At 37.5% G+C, this 21,207-nt stretch overlaps 1 long non-coding RNA gene across 3 annotated transcripts in view; it reads right to left on the reverse strand.

Annotated features, from left to right (window-relative positions):
• LOC144330814 (uncharacterized) overlaps positions 1 to 21,207 on the reverse strand; it is a 163,351-nt gene that overhangs the window by 34,239 nt on the left and 107,905 nt on the right. For all 3 annotated transcript variants that reach the window (XR_013397332.1, XR_013397331.1, XR_013397330.1), the window contains one exon: positions 20,418 to 20,581. This is a non-coding gene — a long non-coding RNA (uncharacterized LOC144330814). The remainder of the gene's footprint in view (positions 1 to 20,417; positions 20,582 to 21,207) is intronic.

Raw genomic sequence — 21,207 nt, forward strand, 5'->3', positions numbered from 1 at the left:
TACATAACTTAATAAATACTTGTTGAATTAAGTCCTGATATCATTCCCTAAGGCAATCCTAAGTAAGCTAATGAATGCAACGTTCCTTCTCTTAGAGACATAAAGCCTGGGGTATTAGAATGTTTCAATACATAGTCATTTGAACTATTCTTCTTCGGAGCTGTGCAATTCAGCAAAGGCATGTTACAGAAAGACAGGTTTCTGCCACAGTTGTCTTAAGTACTTTCAGTCAACAAGCCTAGATCAAGTGACCACAGGGTCCCAGACATCAGTCAAGGTGTTAGGAACACATAGAGAAGTAAAATTCTGACAGCTGGAGTGCACCATCTAAGTGGAAAACAGAGACACAGGGAGCATATTATGAAAATAGTACATAATTGCAGATAGAGAACTGCCCAGAAATTGAGGAAGCTGTCAGAACGGAAACTTTATCCAAGTTGAGGAGGGGAAAGCCTTTTGAAGGAGAGTTGACTAGCTAGGTCTTAAAAAATGGACAGAATTGACAAAGGAAGAGTCAGGAGAAGGGTATCCCAGGAAAAGAGGCCAAGATAAGCAAGATAAATAAGCAAATAATATAAGCGAAACCACCATGGTATGTACAGGTGTGATGTGAGACAGTCAGTGACAGGAGATCAGGTCCAAAGAGAAGCAGGAGATGAACCACGGAGGGTCTGGTTTGTGATAACACTGTAGACACTGGGACATAAAACCCTAATTGACTAGATCTGAGTCTCAAGGATGCCTGTGGAGGGTGGAGAGGAATCAGTGTCACTCAAACCACAAGACCTGAATGTGAGTGGGTTGATGCCTGGAGGATTATCTGGGAGCTATTACCAGAAAAGTGAATAGATGCCAAATGAGAAAGAGCTGATACTACCTATTAATATTTTTCCTAAATGGAGGACTAAAATGGCTTCCTAGCAATCGATTAGCAATAGATCTCAATAATAATAATTTATGTCTTTTACTCTTGAATAGTAATTTAAGCTTCACGATGTGTAGGAACCTCTATAAATGTGCTGGAGTATGAGTACCTTAAGGGCAAGGACATTATCTGTATTATAACCATCATGCCTCATACGCAGCAGGTACTCAACTAAATGTGTTTAATAAATAAGTGAATTAATGCATATAATACCTCATTTCATGTTTGCCATCAATTTTATAAGGTAGGGGTTTCTCTTTCCATTTCCTAAATAGATAAATTATATAGGTAATTAATAAAATTTTGGTGAGGAAATATATATTTTAATTATTTACTTTTATGGATACTGAATAAGAATAAATGACTTTAAATCTAGAAGAAAGAATTATAATTGGATTTACAAAAGGACTTCTTAATTCTAAGGTTTATAAAAATTAAAACTACTTTCCCAGAAAGGCCATAAATCTCCTACTCCAAAGATGTTTTAGGCCAAGTAAGATGTTAGTTTTAATGAAGTTTGCCTTCTTCAAAGCAGGGAGATGGACATGCTGAGCTTCAACAAATTAATCTATAATTTTTCTTATAACGCTGCAATGTTTCCTAGAAAAAGAACAAACAAACAAACAAAAAAAAACTTAATGGCTGGTTTCTTTTGCTATAGCGACACCTATTGTTATTGCTGGTACTTTGTTTTTAAGAAAGAAATATGTGGAAAAATAGCAACACATTTCAGCTCTAACAAAAAGGCTGTGAATATGAATTTTTATTTTAGTGGTAGGGATCTTTTCTAGCATCTCAGAAACGAATTTTTTTTTTTTTTTTTTTTTGAGACGGAGTCTTGCTCTGTCACCCAGGCTGGAGTGCAGTGGCCGGATCTCAGCTCACTGCAAGCTCTGCCTCCCAGGTTTACGCCATTCTCCTGCCTCAGCCTCCTGAGTAGCTGGGACTGTAGGCGCCCGCCACTTCGCCCGGCTAGTTTTTTTTTTTTTTTTTGGTATTTTTTAGTAGAGACGGGGTTTCACCGTGTTAGCCAGGATGGTCTCGATCTCCTAACCTCGTGATCGGCCCATCTCGGCCTCCCAAAGTGCTGGGATTACAGGCTTGAGCCACCGCGCCCGGCCTAGAAGTGAAATATTAAAAGCAAAGATTCAAGGGAACTTGACCATATGAAAAGACAGACTTTATAGCTTTCAGCACTCATCTATTTGAAGGAATACTCTTGTTACATATAGATGATGATCTAGATACAGATATAGATATAGATAGAAATATAAAATAATGTATGATAAGATCTACATAGATATCAATAGCTATATATGAGCTTAACTTTCCTACCTGGTCTTCCACATTATCATAAAACCACAATAATTAGTAAGAATAAAATCACTCAATATGCATATTTTGAAGAGAACATTAGACTATGGCACTATGAAGGACAGAAAGAAATAAAAGGATAGAGAGAAATGTATTAATAAGCAAGTTGGCAAATATTCTACACATATGCAAAAACAGTATCAGAATATGAGTTTCATATATTAAATTCCACAATGATTTAAAAGGAATCACAACTTGCAACTTTGGTCATTACACAGGACTCAAAAATAGCTAAGAAATATGAACCATATTTTTGGTTGTATTTATAGAGACAAAGAAGAACTGGGAGAAAATTCTGGGCAGATGAAAGGAGTCAAGTTTCAAAAAATTGTGAAGTCAAGACTATTCAATATGCATTACAGACCATGCTTGGATTAGTTTGCTTGGAGCTGAGATTCTAGAGAATTTCTAGAGTGAGCATTGAAAACAGTGGATTCATAACTTACCATGAAGTGTGCTGAATGCCAGGCTAAAGACTTGGTCTTTCATTCTATTTAGTGATAAGATTTTGAAAGATTTTGATCATGAGGATGGTACTAAGTAAGTAGCATTTGGGGGATAATTTGGTTGGAAATATGAAGGACCATGAAAGATAGAGAGAAATATGAACAGCTGAAGGTTGCTGTACAGGGATGAGATTGTAAGAATCTGAAATAGGCTGGTTTTGCTGAAGGCAGTAAGAAAAAAGCATAAATGTGAGAAATGCTGCCAAGATTAAGTTTAAAGGATTTGGTAAACAGCAAGAATACAGGTGTTTGGCCCTAGCGTAGATGTAGGGTACAAAAAGCAAGTAAGCAAATAGAATAGTGACTCAGATAGATCAGCTGTCCTGCAGTCTCAACCTTTCAGGATGGCACCCAATGGGGAGGAAGGGTAAGTACCTCTAGAAGAGGAAAAGAAAATCACAGCAAAATTGTTAAGAATAGAAGAGCTGAAAATTACACAGAATATGCTATGATTTGTCGATTTGTTACATTAAAAGAAAGGATACTCTCTAAACAGTTAGTAATGACTGTAAGAGCCAAGCCAATTTGTGCAAAATCCAAGCCGTCTGAACCAAGTAACAGAAAAAAGTAGAGAGAGAGAAGAAAAAGGAAAAAATAAGCAAATGGCAAACAGCCAATATGATAAGCAACAGAAGTGGCAGGGGAGAATGGAAGCATTGGATGTGACAAACATCTGTCACTCTGACAAAAAGGAAAAACAGAGTTAGCAATGGAGAGAGAGATGCTAGCACAACTCTCAACTCTAGCATGACTACAAAATTAAATGGGTATCATTTAATCATCATTATAATGACTGTTTACGTGAACAAAAATTAAGAACCCATGTAGTCACAAGTCCAGATTTAGTTCTGAATGCAACAGATAGAATATTAGAGATACAGACATCAAGGAATGGGGGAAGGAAAAAAATTTAGTGGAAAGAAAATCCAAGCCATGTAAGCCATCTCCCAAGGCCCTTGCCATCTGTTGTATGGAAATGTATTCCCCTAGATTTCCCCATGGTCAGTTCCTGCACAAATAATCACCTTCTTGACATCACCAGCTAAATTCACCACTCACCCATGCAAGTTTTTTAGGGAACTTGCCACTACCTGAAAACATATTTTTGTCCTTATTTTTGAATATTTTATTTTCTGCCTTGATCTGGAATGTAAGCTCCATATAAGCAGGCACGTTTTCTGTCTTATTTTATCATATAGCATTGAAAAATGTCTAAATATTTGTTGAATGAATGGATGATCATATTTTCACATTAATGTTCTAAGATCACACAGAACTGGCTGAAATTCTGACTTGGCTATCTATAGGTTTATAGTAGACACCTTCTTTCTTCCCAGCATATTTTGGAAAATGTCCCATCCCCAGTCTCAGTCCAAGTGACTCAGGAGTCTGACCCCACTTTCCAGCACCAACAGTGACATCTATTACAAGATGTGTTGCTCAGAGGATACAATCACCCTGGTTACAGTAGACTGTTCATGGATTGTCACTGAACCCAAATCCAGTCAATTCAAACTCATCCCCAGGATTTTTTCCAGAGCTATCCAATCAGTCTATATTCTGAGATCTCTAGAAGTAGAATGTAAGTGTAAAGCGATCAGCATTGATTTTTGCTACTGCATAGGAAGAGGCTGCCAGAAAAAGAATTCAGCTGGAAGGGAAAGCTGAGAAATGTTAAATGAAAGAGAGAGAGAGAGAAATTTCTGATGACATGGTTTGAATCCCTAGATCCAAAGATGCCAAAATGTTAACTTTTTCAGCTTTCCGTGAACATGAGACAATCACAATTCTCATTTGAGCTAGTTTGAGTTGGATTTATCTCACTTTCAATAGAGTCTGGTTAGTGAAAATTGTGAGAGACTGAGCAAATCTCATTTCAGTTACAGTATTGAAATATGGCTGAGTGATGGACAATTAAGGAGATAATAGGCTATTACAAAATACCAGAAACTAGGTGGCTTATCAACAACAGAAATTTCTTTCTCACAGTTGTAGAGGCTGGGAAGTCCAAAATCCAGGCAAATTCAGTTTCTAGAAAGGGTCTGCTTTTTGGCTTATGGGGAGTACCTTCTTAGTGTGTCCTCACATGGTAGAAGGGGTGAGCAAGCTAAGGATACTAATCCCATTTGTAACGGCTCTACCATTGTAACTTAATCAGCTCCTAAAGTCCCCTAACACCTCCTAATACCGTCATCTTGGGGGTTAGGATTTCAACACATGAATTTGGAGAGGAAGGATATAAATATTCAAGCCACAGCAAAGTGTATACACTGATGCTCTCATGGAGAAAGGCATGAAGACCTTAGCCTGATTCACTGGGCCAATGCCATATCTTTGAAACATCAGGAACATTGTCTGTTTATACCCTGAAATAATCTACCCAATTAATAAATCACAATTAGGTACAGACATCCTCTTGAAGTGTGAATTCCTTCTTTCATAAGCTAAGAGCAAAGAATAAAGCTTTAAAAAGTTATATTCTCTCTGAAAGAGAAAATGACTGTACATAACTTGAAAAGAGCCAGACCTAGAAATGGCTAATGGATCAGCATGGTGTTCAATCTTCCACATTATTTGACATCAAAAGGGCAGCTGGTCACAGTATTTGTCATTTTTTAATCAACTACATATCGTTGAACATGACTGTACCAAGCAATTAGGTGAGCAGTTCTCAGAGAAAAAATGAATGCATTTCCTTACCATGTGTTCAAAGTTACCTGAAAATAAATATGAATGTGTATATTGAGCAAATGCAATTCATTTATTGACAAGCATTTTCTGATGATTAATCTGATATTTCAAAACAGAACACATCAGAGAAGACAAACAGCAACTTGAATGAAAATCTGAAAACTTTGAAGGCAAAGAACTATAGAGAGTTTTTGCAATAGATCCAGATTGAGGCCAAAACCTCAATCATCCCTTAAAGTCCAGGTCAAATGTCATTTCCTCCAAGATGCCTTCTTGGTACCTTCTCCCAGGAGGGGTGATCTTCCTCTCAATCATGTTTTCTCCCTAAATCTATTATAGCACTCTCCACAGTAAAATAATTCTTGTTTATTTTTCCCCATTTACTTCCATTACCCCAATAGCCAAATTGTGACCTTCTTAAAAGCACATCCCTGTAAACCTAGAACCTAATACAAACCCTAGAACTAAGCAGTTGCACAGTGAGAAAATGACAGCCAAATGAAGGAGTCCAGTCTTTTTGAAGGGTTCTACCTTGCTGTTCATAAGAGTCTACTTTGGTAAACCTTACCATTATCTAGACAGTGAATCAAGTTCACCTAGATTTTAAGAGAATAAAAGGGAATTAATTGTTCTAGCATTTGCAAATCTTAAATTTCTTATAACTTAGAAAATACCATCATTTTAAAGCTTCCAAAGATATTTTCTCCTTTTTACACACAGAATGTGAGCTAATTCACGGATGAATGGAAAACATTTTCTGTATTTTTATCATCATTTCATATGTTTAGTGAAGGTTAATTTCTGAACTATATGCTTAGCTGAAGATAGCAAAGCTATTCTACAGCTATAATACTGAAGAACTCACCCTGAGGAAGCAAGGTTACTGGCTGTTAATATTTTTAGCATTTTCCTCTCTCCATTGTTACCTCATTGATTCAACTAATGGACCAGAATGTTTTTCAAAATATGAAATGTTATTAAGCAGAATTCTGAGGGAAGCTGATTCACCTGAAGAAATATCAGAAGAGTTCTAAACTCATTATAATATTAAAGATGCAATTTCTGTGATACTGCTTATACCTAGGATTCTATTCGGAGTAAAGTGTTTTAGAACACTTAGAGGAAAGTATGACCTGAGGTCACATTTGCTGAATTGTCAGTATAGAATAATGAGTGGTTACGAGCACAGGCTTTGAAGTTGGCATACCTATGCTTGAATCCACCACTTGTAGGTATGTAACTTGGACTTTATCTCTCTAAAACAGCAATCAAATAATAACACCTACCTCCTAATTAAATTAGATAATACATGTGAAATAGAGCATTCAATATGTATTCAGCTAATACTATTAATGCCATTATGAATATTAATACTATTAATTTATGATTATGAGGAATTTTTAGGCTTTCCTCAAATGATGCTTGAGTTCTCCTAAAGAATGCATTCTGGCATATACTTAAAATCCTTAAAATGATAAGGATTATACCTCCTTCACACCCATCAATAAACTACAGACTAATGAAATAAATTATAATTTCTGAATCAGTTAATAATAAGTAATATAGAGTTGGATAACATTAAGAGATGAAAAGATACAGGCATCTATACTGAGGAGGAAAAAAAGGCTTTCTAGAAGATGAGGTAACCATCTGGTAGAGGGTACTTCAGTTCAGAAATGCAGAACAGAGCTGAGTGAGTGCTAACTCCAGCATTGCCCTAGAACTTGCTTTCCTAAAAGATTAACTAATGGGAGCCTGTGTGCATGTGTGTATATATGCATGCACATACACATGCATGCATGTTGAATAACTCCATCATTTTTCATAAAAGAAATATGGATTATATAAATACAGGTCTCCCAGGTAGGGTTGCCAAATTTAGCAATTAAAAACACAGGATGCCCAATAGGATTTGAATTTCAGATAAATAATAGATCATTTTTTAGTACAAATATACTTCATGCATACCCCCCACACTGGGTTGGCATCCTGAAAGGTAGGGTTACTCAACATCATATTAATATGATTAGTCCTGCACCAGAACCAGTAGTAGAAGAGAATAAAACATTATGAAAGCACCCAATTAAATGAGACTTCCCAAGAAGAGGTTATAAAGAGTTAGGGGCATAACCACCACAGCACCCTCAGCTAAAAAAGGCTGCATAGTGTATTAGTCCATTCTCACATTGCTGTAAAGAAATACCTGAGATGGGGCAATTTATAAGAAAAGGGGTTTATTTGGCTCACAGTTCTGCAGTCAGTACAGGAAGCATGGTGGCATATGCTTCTGGGGAGGCCTCAGGAAGCCTCCAATCATGACAGAAGGCAAAGGGGGAGCAGGTACATTGCGTGGCGAAAGCAGGGGCAAGAACGGGGAGTGGGGGGCAGGTGCCACACACTTTTAAACGACCAAATCTCAAGAGAACTCACTATCATGAGGACAGTATTAAGCGGATGGTACTAAACCATTCATGAGAAATCTGCCCTCATGACCCAGTCACCTTGCACCAGGTCCCACCTCCAACATTAGCGATTACAATCCAACATGTGATTTGGGTGGGGACACAGATCCAAACCATATCACATAGATATTCTAGAACATTACCTCTACATTGTGAGAGCACAGATACCATGGAATTTTAAGATTTTTTTGGTGCCTAGTGGTTCTTAGTAAATGCATTTTATTCAATAATTAGAAACAAAAGCAACATCAGATTTTCAGATTAGTTCATTTCCCAAAGCAAATGGCAGTATACTCTTGTGTTCAATTGGTACTGAGAAGCTGGAAGTTGTTAAAAGAAAGACCCTTAAATTCACTTCCTGCTTTCACATCTTTGTATGAAGCTTTTAAAAATAATTCTCCTATCTATATCTAAGTTTCTTTGTACCTAGCTATTGTATGATTAAAATCTGTCAAAACCATTTCCTCCAGCCCTTTAATATTCTAAGTGTCTGTGCAGAAGTCGAGCTTATGCATTTAGAATTGAGATTAAATTCCCTGAATGCTTTTGGCATTGCAGAGCTCTGTCATTCTCATCAGTGTTCAGCACCACTGCCATTGGATAAAGTAGTTTAAAAAAAAAAAAAGTGAAAATATTGCAGTAACTGAATGATATGTGGGATGTGCAGCTGTAATAGTGACAGAGCTTGAAGCAGTCTTACTCGATATGACAGAGCATGTAATGCACCTGAAATTGGGCCCTGTGTAGTGACTAAGTGTTCCAATTTTCTGAGTCTTATAGAATTCTGTATTTTGTTTGACAGCTCTGTTTCACACCAATGGCTGGTTCCATAATGCTAACAAGTACAAAGATGAGAAAATGTCACTTTAAAAAAAAAGGAAGGATACAAAAGTGTATGCAAGCTTCAAGCCCTAATTTCCTATGGGAAATTACCATTTTTCATATTGTTATGACATTTTCAGGATACTGCAACTGCAAAATTTGTTTCTTCCCTACACATATATTGAAAAGGTCATTCAAGGGTATAGACTGAGGGTGAAAAAAGAGTGAGGCAAGTGTGGCCAGACCTGTCTGTGATCCCCCAGTGGCCTTTCTATCTGCTGCCCTAACCTACACCCCCTACATCTGCTGTTAAAAACCCAGGAATGTCACATTCACAGAAGAGTTTTTTTTCCCCAATCAAAGATGAGTTTCTAGCAAGATTGAAACAGGTGACCTATCTCATTGGGCATTCCCTCCATCACTCCCTGGCAATATCCATACAGAGTGAGGAATTAAGTTGTACCATTCTGCATATAAAAATGAGAATCCAGCTCACTTTTTGGTGGCTTTTCTCTGCTCTGTTCTGTGTGGTTCTTGTTTCCTCCTTTCCTCCTCCCAAATCCCTGTTAAATTATTCCTGGTGGGGTTCCCCTGCCATCCCACATGCCTGTAATGCAAAAGGTCCAGCCCCCCTGGGCAGCTCACTGTCCTCCCAGCAGGAAGTTCCCAAGGACATGTAAAAAGTAACAGGAATCAGAATCTTGTAGCCTATTTCATGCTGCCTCTGCCTTCTCTTCCTTTTCCAAATTTCTTCCTGCTTTGGCCAAATCTACACTGGCATTATAGGTTCCCCTATTTTCTGCCCTCCCAATTCAGCTGGTCTTCTTTTGTGCCAGCAGCCAGTTGTCAAACTGATTAATTACTGGTAGCTACTCCTCTGACTCAGCCATAGGCTCCTGTCTTCTAATTTGTTCTCAGAGGCAGCCCTGGGGCAAGTTTTCTGTCTTTTCTTGAGTTTTATTCTCCATATCTCTCCTTTCTGGTCCCAAGGACTGGGGTGAACACCTGTTCTCTAGTTCCTGTGAATAATGACTCATAATTAGACAGCATTTCTTTATGAGGAGGTAGATCATGAGGTATCGAGCCCAGGTCGGTCAAGCAAGGGTTCAAAATCCTGACTCAGGCCCTAATTAGATGAATGACCTTGGCAAATTTACTTAACCTTCCTGATTGCCAGTTTCTACATCTGAAAAATGGGGACACTGCAGCTGTATCTATAAGGAGAGCAGTTAAATGAAGATTCAGATAGTACATATTGGAACTATGCCCCCAAAGCTAAGTTTTCTCATTACAAAATACATTTTATTTTATACCTTACTAGCTTTCCACCTTCTTTCCTGCAAGAATGTAGAATTCGAAAGTTTCTATTGTCCATATGCCAAATATGCTGCTATTGTGTACCCAGATAAATATATTTGGCAAGATTGTTGGCATACGCAGGGCAATTTAATGGGAAGAATGTATTATATTACAAACCATTGCCCCAAAGATGATAGTTGTGCTTGTAAAATTCATTGGTCTCCTAGGTTTTCTGTGTTTATATTATTATTAAATGTAACTAAAATCTACGAACAACAAAAGGTTATTTTTTTTAAAGGCAAAGATGTTTTATTTAAAAAGTAGATTGTTTGCTGCCTACGTGTTTGTTTATGTGATGTTCCATGGTCACTAAAGGTAGATGCACGACGGTAACTCGCTCTCTCATACTGCCATTTGCATCCCCATCTGTGCTACACAAAAGGGCACAGTGGTAAAGTCATTTGGTAGGCCAGGCGCGGTGGCTCAAGCCTGTAATCCCAGCACTTTGGGAGGCCGAGACGGGCGGATCACAAGGTCAGGAGATCGAGACCATCCTGGCTAACATGGTGAAACCCCGTCTCTACTAAAAATACAAAAAAACTAGCCGGGCGAGGTGGCGGGCGCCTGTAGTCCCAGCTACTCGGGAGGCTGAGGCAGGAGAATGGCGTAAACCCGGGAGGCGGAGCTTGCAGTGAGCTGAGATCCGGCCACTGCACTCCAGCCTGGGCGACAGAGCGAGACTCCGTCTCAAAAAAAAAAAAAAAAAAAAAAAGGCCTTTGGTAAGTCATGTTTCCACAGAAATTTGGGCCAAAACATACATCAACCATACCATGTAATTACGATATGGTAACTGTTTTCACTCTTCAGCTGCCAAAAAATTACCTTCCTTTATTCCTTTCAAATGCTTAAGGGAATCCCATGTGTCTGGGTCCTAAGCACTTCTTACCAATGACAGATAACACCCTCAGAAAAGGAGTTATGGCCAAAAACCATGCACCATATTTCTTGCTGAGAAATCATTCCCAGAAACTTCTTAGAAAGTAGGTTTTTCAAAATGGAAGTAATCTAAAATATATTGCCATCTTTACTTGTTGAGGTTAATAACTATAACAAGCATAGACATTACACTATAAATGTTTATTTTTATGAGGTTACTTCTATTAGTATTTATGTCAACCATGGGTATTTGAAAGCTTACTTGGTAAGGCTATAGAAGACAACAATAATACCTTCAATTATTGAACATGTAATATTATATACTGGATATCTTTTAATGTAATCCTTACAACAACCCCACAGTGTTAGAGATTTGTATTTTTTTTTTTCCATTTTACACATAAGGAAACTGATACTTACAAAAGGTATGTAGCTCATCTTCACAGCAAGTGGTGAAATCCAATTGAATTTCAGTTTTTAAAGTTAAGATACAACTACTAGTCAAAACATGAGTATCATTTTGGTCATTTAGACAGCCAGTTCATCCTCAATACTCAAGCAAAGATCAAATCTGAAAGGCCCTCAGGGGTCACTCAAATATATAAATGAATGTCTGCTGTTGAAAGAATAGAAAATGGTAGGGTTTGTGGCAGAACTAGAGTATGAGTCTTCTCTAAAGACATTCAAATTCAACATTTTTTACACTAGCAATCAAACTAAACACATCTAATGACTACATTCAATCCAGAGACGATGTGCTTAACATTTCAATCTCTAGACTGATTTAAAGGAAACATCAGCCTTGGAATATTTTCAGAACAAGCTATCTTGTTAAGAATTACTCACTCCCTGGGTGTCTCCCATGTATATGAGAAATATACATGTTAATGAACTTCTGTTTGTTTTTATTTTTTTAATCAGTCTTTCATTATAGGGACTCATTTCAACTAAGTCTAAAAATGTTGGAGAAAAAAATTATTATTCTTCCCCTACACAAATGTTCTACAGAAAGTAAAGCCCTCCTTCCTACATTTTCCTGAAGAGAAATAATATATTTTATTTTAAATTAGACAAATTGAAAGATATCAAACAAACCTAGTCTTGAATCCCAGCTCTACCATTTACAAGTTATATGAATCTAGACTTTAAACCCTCTGAGTCCCTGGAATGAATTTGGAAAGAATGTAAAGACAGCACAGTGAGCAAGGAGAGATCAAAAGGCAATAGGACTGCTGAGGTAGGTTCTCGACAGGTTATGAAGGTCCATCCTAAGGAGTTTGGATGATAGTCTAGGAATGATGTGAAGACCATTACATGCTGTAAGCAGAGGAGTGAGGTTGTGTGGGTAGCAACATTCCCTGAATTACAGTTTTATCAACCATTAACCCTAACTATCCTGTGCATGTTTCTGAAATCTGGGCAGAGTACCCACAGTTTGGAAGTGACAACCATTTATTAACATCATTGCTCATTAGATCCGTCATTCGTAAGTGTGTTCTACTTAAATATACAGTCTGTGCTAGGTGATTCATTAAACCTGGCATTCATAAACTTATGATGCTGTGTATACTGTATGTAAATAATATTCAACATAAAGTGGAAACAGGAAAAAACACCTAAAGAAAACAAATTTTTGAAAATGTAAATAAGTAATCACAGTCTTTCATCCACTCTTCCTACACACTGAGACTCCATTAAATGACTGATGTGAAAGAATTCTAATGAAATCTGTAACAATGCTAACAAACACATGTACAATAGATGCCTTCAGGTTCTTTTTATGTGTGTTTGTCACTTCAAAAATATATCTTTACTACCTGAGGAGAAGCAAAATGAAAGAAGTTTGTCATGCTGCATGATTTTGAATTCTCAAATGTTCAGAATAAATTTATAATCTTGATACACTTTATTTAACTAAAGAAAGAAAACCATAGGCCTTAATAACAGGCATCAATGAATAGGAAACCAACTGCAAATTACCTAATTTGTTGTATTTGAAAGTATGGAAATAAGGGTAGTTTTAAAATCAAAGCCATTACATTAACAACACATCACCATACAAGAAAAATGTTGAGAGGTTGATCCCATTCCCACTCCAAAACGTACATGAAATAGCTGTCCAAAGCAACACACGGTTTCAACGGTTTCTAGAATGTGCCTCCATCTAGAATGTGCCTCCATCATTGCTCATTAGTAGTTCTTAGGTGTCTGATTGGAAATGACCACCCCTGTTGGAAGGCAACGACCTCTACAGAAAATGGAATACAGTCAAGGGGGATAAAGGCTAAGAATCTGATAGGGCTAGCTCTGTGGCTACACACCCACAAGCAGAGTCAAGTTCCTAGGACTCTTGGACAGAGCCACTTTGTAGCCAGGATTGAGAATCACAGGCCCAGAGGAAAATGACAGTACTGTGATCACAACTGGAACACGTACTTTGCCGAACATGGATCACAGTCTTGAGAAAGAAAGCAGCTGGGGACGTTTTGTCCAAGAGGACACATTTAATTCCTAGTGCTCACATTTAATTCCTAGTGTCTAGAATGGTGCATATCACAAAATATGCACCATTGATTAAATAATTTCTAATTACTTCCTGACCTATTGGGAAGGTTTTCATTATATTTGGTTTGTTTTAAACTTTTTATTATGGAAGCCTGCAAATCATATATGAAAATATAATAGTATCCTGAACTCCCAATTCATGATCAATCCTGTTTTATCTGTTACCCTCTCCCCAACTGTAGCATTTTAAAGAAAATCTGAAATGTACCATTCTATCTGTTATCTTGCTCATGTTTATAAAACACAATAACTCCTTTTTTAAACATAAAGCTGGCTGGGCGTGGTGGCTCACGCCTGTAATCACAACACTGTTGGAAGCCAAGGTGGGCAGATCACCTGAGGTCAGGAGTTCGAGACCAGCCTGGTCAACATGGTGAACTCCCATTTCTACTATAAATACAAAAATTAGCCAGGTGTGGTGGTGAGTGCCTGTAATCCCAGCTACTCGGGAGGCTGAGGCAGGAGAATCGCTTGAGCCAGGGAGGCGGAGGGTACAGTGAGCCGAAATCACACCACTGCACTCCAGCCTGGGTGACAGAGAGAGATTCTATGGGTGGGGTGGGGGGGGGACCATAAAGCCATTATCAGTGTAATTAGCACTTCATTGGGAAAATGTAAACTACATTACATACAGAGCATAGTGGAGTACTCTTGCCCATGTGGATCTGGGTAATATATTTATGGCTTTATATGAACCCACTCTCCAAACTACAAAACAGGTTCTAAATTAATTTAACTAGTCCTAGAATGTATCTAACTGTAGTACTTTTGAGAAACTATATTCTTGAAAGCTGATGGAAGACTGCAAATAACTGTATTTCAATCATCTTGGAAAATTAAGGATGAAGACCCTTTCAGATGAGAAACTAAAGATCTGGTATAGCATTCTAAGGTTTATAGGGAGATTAACTATCCCCATGGTTTTATGTAGTGTTAAATAAAATTTATAAGAGGACATTGGTTCGGACTGAGCTCCTGCACTAGACCAAACAGACCAAACCAAATCTAGTTACTGGTCCTGAAGTTCCACACCACCACAGCAAAAAAAAAAAGTTGTTTATCTGACCTTCCAAGAAGCTGGGAGAGAGAATCCAAAACCCTAAGAACAGGTAGGTTTTAGCCAGCATGGTAAGGAAGTCCCCTCTGCTTTAAACTTTACAAAGAAAGTAACTTTGAAATGACCAATCCTCTTTTTCTTCTCTGTTTCTGCTTTCCTCAGCCCTTTTCTTCCTGTAAAGCCAAGCTCCTCTGCCCAGCCCATCAAAATACTCATTCTACTTTATAGAATGAGGTGTGCCTGATTTTAGAATTACAAATAAAACCCAATAAGATCTTTACACTAAATTTGTTGTAATTTTACCTTTTCACAATGGTAAGTCTAAAGCTTCTGGTTATGCAATGATAAGAACATAATAATGGCTAATGTTTATTGAACAATCAATTTGTCTCATGCACTGTAGCCTTCACATGTACTATCACATTTAATTACCAAAATGCGTTTCTGGTATATCATTGCACAAAAGTACATGGTGGGGTGAACGTATATTACTGAAAATGCTTCAACCATTGTATATAACTCCTAGGAAAACCCCAAAAACTATTAGCAAACATCTCAACACTCCTTGGAATTAAATATAATGCTGACTTAATACCATCTATAAGATATATAGTTGTTACATATTTATTATTTACTCATCTCAAGTTGGAATTTAGTTTTTTAAAAAATCACATTTATATCATTAGGAATAACAACTTCATGTATGGACCAGTATGTACTTACACACATGGTGATTAGCCCATTGCTCAGAGCAGAAAAGGACAAAAAGACTGACTCAAATCATGTTTGTTTGTTCATTCATTCACTCATTGATTCAGTAAGTCTTGCTAGATTTGCTGAATTTATTCATTCTTTCAGCAAATATTATTAGAACTGTACTGCTAAAAAGCAAGAGGAACATATCTGACTTTACTGTTATTATAAGCTTAGTGGAGAAACGTAATTACCCACTGATGAAACATAACACTTTGAATTACTTTAAAAGTGCTTGAGGGAAAAGTAATTCCTCTATTAGACAATCAGGCAGTATCATACATTGCAAAATATAACAGTTGTTGGTTAGTTTGTGTTTGGCAAAAATAGCATTTTCCTTGGCCAGCTCTGAGTGTAAAATATACAAAGGAAAAATTAATGTGAGTCTTTCCCACTTTGTACCTAAACATGTGTGATACACACTGAGACATTTAGAAACATTTTTTCAAAGGTGTCTTTTAACTCATTTAAAGATAGGAACTCTAAGAATTAATGATATTATATGAGACCCAACTAAAAATATTCACTTAGTACCATACCCTGGCACTAGCAATACGAGCAAGAGATATTTTATGGGTGAGCATGGTAAGTTGCCCTACGTATCAGCCTCAAGAGGCTCACTTATGTCTCAGCCTGAATGATTCCTATAACTATCTATTGTGAAAAGTAGCACTTGCTCTTATTTGTCCTAAAGTGACCTCTTTCGAGCTTTAAGATTTGCAAACATCAGTATTCTAAAATTTGGTGTGCTCATTTGTATGCAAATTACATGTATTTGGTGTGCCAGTTTGTATCCAATTTGGAGTGTATTCAGCAAGTATATAGACTGCAATCATATTTCCTCCAAGTCATCACTATTTTATCAGTCCACTTGTGGAAATCACTCTAACCTTGATTGATTTGGTTCTTCTCTGAGCATTTCTTGTACTAGTATGTCTTTTTAAAGAGGCAGCTACCCTACACAATACCTTCCAAATGCACATAGTTCCAGTTTTTATTTAAGCTAGAATAACGTTCAAAGAATTTTAGAAAGGATACGAAGACAGGGGCCTAAATAAATAATTAAGATTGTTTACTACCACGGTAGTAAGTATTCACATTCTGTTATTCTAAAATATTCAAAACACAAACAGATCTTCTCTGTTAGAAGTTATCTCCCCGCTATATTGTAAACTCCTGAATAAAAGAAGCCATGTATATTTTTAACCTCCAGTTCATAGTTTAGTCTCAATACATTTTTATCAAGTTAAAGTTGAATTATATTATTTCAAAATAAGCACAGCTTGTTCTATGCTTATCTGAAAGGTTCATTTTAACCTAAAATGTCAATTATAGCAAAGTTAACTATTTAAAATTCTACTTGATCCCTAAGACCTCTTCCTTTTCCAAAAAAAAAAAAATCGGGAGATGAATTAAAAGTCCAATAATTAAGGAACAAGAAATACAAGAAGTCAGTAGACTGTTTGATTTACAGACTGCATAGTCATCGCCCCTCCTACCCCTACCCATCCTTACCTGGCTATGAAATTGTCTATTCATGGCCCACAAAAATAGCAATGTAACCAAAAATACATCAATTGGGCTGATCTTTTATGACGGAAAGACTCCTTACAAAATGGAAAACATTCATTTGATGAAATAGGCAAACCTAATGGAATTTTGTTTTTAAATCAAAGTCATAAGATTATGAAAGTAACATTGGATTAATGAAAACTACTGTGACCTTCTCTCAAATAAGTCCACACTTCAGAGAAGCAATTAAAAGAGCTTACAAAATGTAGACTACATAGCCAATGCCACAGAATGCAAGTCTGAAGAATTTACAGGGTAATAATAAAAATGTCTAAGCTGTTGCATTTGAAAAGGCAAAAAGACAATCGATAGGTTAATCACTGGACTGCAAAGTATAAAATACTTGCTGAAATGAAAACTAATTGAACCCATAAAGCTTTGTTAAAGGCAATCCTGATAGGAACTAACAAAGTACAGGACCTCATATAGAATCTAAATTCTGTCAGGCTCACTTTTCTTCCTTTGTACAGGAAGCTACTCGCTACGAAGGATGCCAGGGTAGTAAGGAGAACAAGAATGTTCTCCAAAAAGATTTGGCAATCCTGCTTTCAGTGACTCTCCCTATGTGAGCCTGATATGCATGCACCCTTGTTTCTTTTTTAACAGTGTGATGTGAGAAGCAGAAAATCACATGTTGGTTTATTCTCTGGGTGATGAGAAAAGCCATCCTCCACCCTACCGGCTTTACTGATACAGATAAGAATTATGAAAATGCATCATTGCTTGCTACTCAACAATCTAATCTTTATCAAATGAAGGAATTTGGCATAGGAGCTCAGTTTTTGGACTGACTACTGTGCCAGATAAATCTTCCAAAAAGAACTTTCTCCCAAGTTTTGCTGTGGGGAAGAAAGGATGTTTGCCCTCAGTTGTAGATTCAAGTGAAAAGTGTCTTCATGTGGCTCCTGGCATTTTTCATCTCCTTCAAGGGCTGTGGTCAAACTGGAATAAAGTTAGGGCAAAAGTACTAGGCTTGGAGGCTCCAATGTCTATTAGGAATCCTCCTTAGAGTGCGGCAAGGCCCTTACATATACTTCCCAATATTCTACTAAAAATAAAAAGAAGTAGAGAGCTCTGCTAGAGTTGATACCCATCAGCTACAAAGAAAAGCATGGACAGAGAAGGCTACTCCATATTTTCAGGAATTCAAATTTCTTAGTGTTGAACAAAGTTTATGGAGAGATAATAATTTAGCTAAAACCTAAAAATAAAATTGAAACAAAGCTAATGTGCTAAGCAAAGCATTATTTTTAAAAATGTAGTATTATTTCATTATCTAAGTAATACGCATTCATTATAGAAAAAAATTAGAAAACACAGCTTAACAAAAGAAAAAATCCAAAATATAGTCTCATATACTCATTGTCCACAGATAATCACTAGTAACATGTTGATATATATTCCATGCTTTTTTATACATCTTACAACTTTTTTTAACAAAATGGGATTAGACCATGCATACTGTTTTATATTTTTTTCTTCATAATGAATAACTTTTCCTGCAAAAAAAAAAAAATACAGGTAACACTTTTAAAGTCTGTGTAATATTCCCATTTATGTATATATCCTATTTTGCTTATTTCAACATTCCCCAAAGTATCTTATGTAAAACACTAGTTCCACAGGATACAGTTTAAATGTATTAAGAGGACTGTAGCATGCTGCATCTCCTAAACATGGCTTCATGGAGCTCTTTTTCAAAGATCTCTCAAAAGTAATGTTCCTCAGAACACCTTTTGGGGAACATTTTCTAGGGTGAATTCAAGCACTGCTCTAAGTCAACACTAAGAATATTGGACTGTTATTAGGGAAGGGAGTTGTCAACAGAAGGAATGATGAGGTTCACAAGTTCTCGCCTCGGTGTGGCGTAGTAGGGACCAAGACCTACCTTTACCCTGGCAAAAGAACTCCCTGCCACTCAAATTTCTCCAGGGAAGATAACATGTAAGAATTTGAGACCAAAGATTTTTTTTCTTTTTCTTTTTCTTTTTTTCTTTTTTTTTCTTTTTTTTTTTTTTTTAGAGATGGAGTCTTACTCTGCCACCCAGGCTGGAGTGCAGTGGCACAATCTCGGGTCACTGCAACCTCTGCTTCCCGGGTTCTAGCAATTCTCCTGCCTCAACCTCCCAAGTAGCTGGGACTACAGGTGCACGCCACCATGCTTGGCTTATTTTTTGTATTTTAGTAGAGATGAGGTTTCACCGTGTTGCCCAGGCTGGTCTCGAACTCCTGAGCTCAGGCAATCCACCCACCTTGGCCTCCCAAAGTGCTAGGGTTACAACCGTTAGCCACTGCGTCCAGCCAGATTTTTTAAGTAAGAAAAGGTAATTTTGCCTAATCTTGTCTATCTTAAAATAATCCTCAGAAACTTGATGGGGATATCTTCAGCCCTGGCACACTTATAAGTTAAGCAAGTAAAGCCCTAGCTACTTCTCTCTGGAGAAATAGCTAACCAACCTCTTCCTTCAGTTCCAGTGCTGCAGAAGATAGCAGGAGAGAATCTGTGAGGAACTCAACTGTTCTCTCTCTCTTTGGAGCCGACTACTATCCAGTATAGATCAACAGAACATAGGGAGAATGTGTGCAGGGAAAATGGCAGCCTCACAATGTGATCCTCAAACAGAAACTGCCCTTCTTGTGAGCAAAATCCCACGTGCAGGGCAAATCTCCTGAATTACAGAGGATCTCGAGCTCTATCTATAGTAGTCATCTACAATTAAAAATAACACAGATTCATTGTGAAATTCAGAGACAGTTCACTTGGGACTCTAATGCTAAGAGTTAAGACTCAAATCTTATGATGGCAGCATCTCAAATAGAGCAGGCAAAAATGGTCCTTGTAATAATTCACTTCTGGGGCCCAGACAGGCTGGCCTCAGAGTAGAAAGAGTTTGTATACAAAGGTTTCTGGTTTTAGTTCATTTCAGGTATTTTTCAGATGTAGAGGTTTTTTTACCCTATCCTCTTCCTCCCTCTTTGTTTTCTGTTCCAGTCAAGGCTGAAAGACTTACATATGAATTTTAGAGAATATAGAATCTTAGGCAAAGTCACTGGAAAAAAAATATTAACATCAGAGTAGAATAGATTACCCGAGACCAATGGAAAGCAAAAGTTTTCAAAGGGTAAGATTTCCAAGGAGAATCTATGACATAAAGGATTTCTGTGAACCCCTGACCAACATCCATGGCAAAGCAATAAATAAGCTCTAAGATCCTCAAAGAACTTTTAAAAGTACAGACAAAATTCAAGGCCAGTTTTAATCATGAAGTGCTGTGCTCAGCAAAACTAAAGTCATCATCTTTAGTAGTAGTAGCTTAAAATCCTCATTCAGTTCAGAATCAGGGTACCAGGAACTTAGAGTCAAAGGATGAATGGAAAGCCGGCAAGAGACTCTACATAATACAAGCAGAAGAAAAAAACAAATAGTAATAGCTAACATGTATTGAGTACTTACCATGTGCCTGGCACTATTCTAACTGTTTTGCAGGTAGGAGTTATTACCATGCCCATTTGCAAGTGAGGAAACTGATGCATGGAGAGGTAAAGTAAATTGTCTTCCATTATATTGCCACCAAGCCACAGAGCAGAGATTCCCGCCAGGCTTCCCAGCTCCACACCCTGAAGAAAAGAGTTTTAGAAAAGATATGGGAACTGGGAGTACCACCTCTTCATGTCTCTATTTTGCAAGAAAATTGAGGTGTTTTGACAACCTTTATAACAGAGAAGATAGTCAGGACAGATAGTACACAATATCCTGCCCCACTCGGCCCATTCCCAGGTAGAGTGAGCTCTGTAAAGGTTATTCTGTGAGCCACAGTGCTATGAAGTGGCCATCTCTGAGAGGAGAGTAAAAACATCAGAGGCTCTTTGATAGAGGATCTGTCCCTCTTGTTGGGATCATTTCCTTGTGGTGTCTACTCTTAAGATGACCAATCTGTTCTGGTTTGTCTGAGACTTTGCCAGATTTAGCACTAAAAGTCCTGGGCAATCGAAGATAGTTAGTCACTCTAAATCTTATAAAATCATTATGGCATAAGACACCTACCTAATTTTGCCTCCCCCTTAGAAATCAAGATGGAACTCAGGGAGAAGTAAACAAATCTGAGAAAATAATTTCTTTTCTTCACAGGTTAGAATGTCAGACCCATCCCGCCCAAGTGTGGTCACACAGGAGCTATCCAGTGGCAGTATACACTGACTGGGGACATGGATATTCATGTATTTCATGAGTTCAAGTGTCTAAG

The sequence above is a fragment of the Macaca mulatta genome, chromosome 8, assembly GCF_049350105.2.
Source record: "Macaca mulatta isolate MMU2019108-1 chromosome 8, T2T-MMU8v2.0, whole genome shotgun sequence".
Taxonomy (NCBI): domain Eukaryota; kingdom Metazoa; phylum Chordata; class Mammalia; order Primates; family Cercopithecidae; genus Macaca; species Macaca mulatta.